The sequence below is a fragment of the Gavialis gangeticus genome, unplaced genomic scaffold (assembly GCF_001723915.1).
Source record: "Gavialis gangeticus isolate Ggan-Ray unplaced genomic scaffold, GavGan_comp1, whole genome shotgun sequence".
In the NCBI taxonomy this organism is placed as follows: Eukaryota; Metazoa; Chordata; order Crocodylia; family Gavialidae; genus Gavialis; species Gavialis gangeticus.
The window spans coordinates 95,721,866-95,726,280 of record NW_017728992.1 but is presented as its reverse complement, the minus strand read 5'-3'; positions in this window follow the sequence as shown (position 1 = coordinate 95,726,280).

Sequence of the window (4,415 nt, the reverse complement as noted above, 5' to 3'; positions counted from 1 at the left end):
CAGGGAGGATTTCATACAGCAAGGGGAATCACTCACTTGTCTGTTTCAAAGGAATCCTCCTCCTCTCTAAGTTTTCAAGCATTTTTATAGTTAAGACAGATAAGGAAAGAAAAAAAATACAACCTTAGAGAAACTAAAACAAGTTTACTTTATTGGACATCTGTGCACAGGGTAATAAGACATGCAGGATTTCTTATCTCAAAACCTGCAACTGAAATAAGCAGTATCAGCATGTCTGGTCTCTGTCTGTTTTTCTAGTCAAGTAGGCCAGAAGCCCAACTAAATTTATTCCTACAGTGACAAGACCAACTGCATTTTAATTGTATTTCTGTGTAAATGTTGTATATTACTAGTAGTACTGCAACTAATAGTACTGTAATACTGCAGTCATCCAATGCCTTAAAATCCAGGATGTCTAAACAATTAATACTGAATAATTAAGCTTCTGAATATTCCTTTGAAGAATAAAATTTTACTAATACTACACTTGCCTGTTTCATACACAATTTAGCTGGATATTTAGGTGGAAATAGAATCATAGAAAGTTAGGGTTGGACAGGATCTCAGGAGGTCATCTAGTCCAACCCCCTGGTCAAAGCAGGACCATCCCTAACTAAAACTTTGACTAGCCCAGTTTTAAAAACCTCGAAGAATGGAGCTTCTACCACCACTCTGGGTGACCTGTTCCAGTGTTTTACTACCCTCCTAGTGAGAGAGGTCTTCCTAATATCTAATCTAAACTTCCCTTGCTGCAACTTGGGACCATTGCTCCTTGTTCTGGCATCTGCCACCACTGAAAAAAGTCTAGCTCCATCTTCTTTCGAACCCTGCTTCAGGTAGTTGAAGGCTGCTATTAAATCCCCCCTCAGTCTTCTCTTCTCTAGATTAAATAAACCCAGTTCCCTCAGCCTTTCCTCAGAAGACATGTCCCACAGCCCCCTAACCATTTCTGTTGCCCTCCGCTGGACTGTCTCCAATTTCTCCACATCCTCTGTGTAGTGGGGACTCCAAAACTGAACGCAGTACTCCACATACGCTGAATAGAGGGGAATAATTACTTACTTGGACCTATGGCAACACACCTTCCCATGCAGCCCAGTATGCCATTAGGCTTCTCGGCAGCAAGGGCACACTGTTGGATTATATTCATCTTATTGTCCACTGTAACCCCCAGGTCCTTTTCTGCAGAGCTGTTGCCCAGCCAGTTGGCCCCCAGCCTTAGGGATTGTTCCATTTTAAATGCAGGACTTTGCACTTGTCCTTGTTGAACCTCATGAGATTTCTTTTGGCCCGCTCCTCCAATTTTTCTATGTCACTCTGAATCCTAGCCCTACCCTCCATCATATCTACTACTCCCCCAGCTTGCTGTTATCTGCAGACTTGCTGAGGGTGCACTCTATGCCATTGTCCAGGTCATTGATGAAGACATTGAACCCCAGTCCCAGGACCAACCCCTGGGGCACTCCACATACTGGCTGCCAACTAGACATCGAGCCATTGATTACTACTGTCTGAGCCCAATGCTTCAGCCAATTTTCTGTCCACCTTACAGTCCATTCATCCAGACCATACTTCCTTAGCTTGCTTGCAAGAATGCTGTGGAAAACCATATCAAAAGCCTTCCTAAAATCAAGGTACACCACATCCATTGGTTTCCCCACATCCACAGAGCCAGCAGTCACCCCATCATAGAAGGCAATCAGGTTGGCCAGGCATGACTTTCCCTTGGCAAATCCATGCTGCCTGTTCCTAATCACCTTTTTCTCCTCCAAAAAATGCTTATGTAACCCAGCGTACTCCAAACGGTACCCCCACTTAATTTGAAGGGATCAAAGCAGGTGCACAAGTGCTGTGGGAGGTGTAGGGACTCTCCTCCCCCTATAGAGCAGAGCCAGACCACCAACAGAGACTTAACCGTATATCTTTTAATGAGAGAACAGTACTGGGAACATAACCAGTATAAACCAGGGGGTATAGGATGCCCCGAGGAGGCAGGATTCAACAAAGGTTAGACACTTACAATCATAGACATGTTCATCAAGTTGATGAAAGACAGGGTTAACAAAATATAAAGAGCAGAACAAACAATACTGGTTGGTGAAATATAAAAGGCACAAAATACAAAGGCGTATATGGCCTAGGTACCTAGAGGGGGAGAACACAATGACCCCTTTCCACTGCAACAAGACTTTCTCCCTGTTACTTCACTCACCCCAACTGGGACTTGAACACAGATCTCCCACATAGTAGGCAGAATGGGGGAGAGCTGCATTCCCTTACTGAAGTCCTGGATGATTGGAAAAGGGCAAACATAGTGCCCATAATGAAGAAAGGGAAGAAGGAGGATCCACGGAATTACAGACTAGTCAGCTTCACCTCAGTCCCTGGAAAAAATATGGAGGAAATTGTCAAGGAATCCATTTCTAAGTGTGACGGGCTAGCTGGCAGTGACTTAGCCCAGGGGTTTTAAAAGGGTAAAAGATGATTGGAGGACTTGGGATTCCCTTTCCTCACCAATCAGGCCCCAGAGACTCACCCTCCATGTCCTCTAATTGGCCCCTTGGGTCACCTGGAGGGGGATAAAAGGGGCAGCACAGCTGACTCAGGAGAGACCAGTGAGTGACTATAAGAAAGGAACTTCAAAGAGCTGGGTCAGCGGGGCAGAAGCAGTTGCCCCAGAAGCACCTGAAGGAGTGGGACCTACAGGCAGCAGTTTGGACTATCAGCAGTGTGGTGTGTGGCCAGTAGAAGAGGCTCCCTGCTGGGCTCCAGGATCCCCAAGGCGAGGCTGCAGCCAGCATGAGAGGTTCCCCAGCTCCAGCAAGGATCTGAGCAGTGACCTGAGAGGTTCCTAGCGCTGCTTCTAGCTCCTCCAAAAAGAGGCCAGGCAGCTTGATGTGAGGTAGGGGCTGCTAGGGGTCTTGAATTGGCTGAGTTCCAGCCTGCAAGGGGCTGCTTAGGGATGCCTGCCCCCCCCCCCAGTCCCACACACTGTGGGACTGGGGTCTGGAGGTAGGGCAGTGGGTTGGAAGTAAGGGGTACTGGGTTGGGACTGGCCACTGATGTTTACAAATGGGTCCTAATACAAAAAAGGTTGAGAACCACTGCTCTAGTCTAGGCCCTTGTCAAGTGAAGCAAAACTAAAACATGAACATTTTCAAAACTAAAAGGAAATGAATGCTAAAGAATTGGTCAAGCTGAATTTTTTCCAGTTAGCTTGTTAATGGATCATAATTTGAAGAAAGAAAGAACAAACTGCCTAGGGGCCTGTACAATTTTTATTTATTTATTTATGCATGCACGCACTAATCTTTGGAAGGAACAAAGAAGGAAAATACAGGATCTGAAGTAACATAGCATACTCCAGAGAGGACAATTCTTTTGAAATTACTGTTTTCAAGCTGTTTCTTGTTCAGCATGTTACTCTCAGAGGACATAACTATGTTGTACACATGGATTTCCAAACAACATACCCAACCCATAAAAGCTCTCTTTGCTCATGTTTCAGAAACTTGTGTCATAGTTCCTTCCTGCATGTGCCACATCCCATTGTTTTTTGTCTGTTTCTGTTTGCAGCAAGAATAGAATAGTATTGAATTGGTTTTTGTTTTTTTTTCCCCCCCATAAATGTTCTAAAGTTATATTGAAGTTAATGAACATTTTTAAAGCATTTTTTCATTCAGAAACTTCCACGTAGATAACTGACCTAACAAAAGTTTCCATGCTCTTCCTCTGCAAAGAGGTGCAAAAATAAGCAAAAACAAGGGGCACTTTTGGAACATGGAGGGGAGTCGAACAGGAGAGGGGATGACAGTATATCCACTTTAATACTGGAAAGTCTTTAGAATGACAGAACTAGTATCTGCCCTCAGATACGTGGATTCCACTTGGTGACATGAGTTTACAAATAATCCTTGACAGCTGTTATGCATAGAAGATATAATACTGAACTGTGATTTGTGAGCTCTGACTGCCATTGGTCTGTTAAATAACCTTAGACAAGTCATTTTGGACTACATATTCAAAGTTATTTAGATGTTTAAAAGCTGCAAACTAGTATTTAGTAAGCTTTTCAAAAGTGTTTAAACAGATTAAGTATGTAAACCCTAATTAACAGAGTTTAGGCATATAGGCTAAGTACAGATATTTAAAAAGCCTGAAGCAGAAGCACTCTAAGTATCACCCTGTACTTGGAGTGCTCTAGATTAGGTAGCGAGTGAACAGAACGGACATTTGCTGTTTGTGGGGCAGGGTGCATCCAAAGCCTGCCTGCACTGGCTGGAGCCACAGGATGGGGGCTCTCCCACACACCTCTCAGGAGGCTGTTGGAGAATGCTGAGCCCAGCCAAGCAGATGAACAGCCAGCAACCCCTGATTGGCCAGAACAGCCTCCCCCCCCGCCCCGCCCCGCCCCG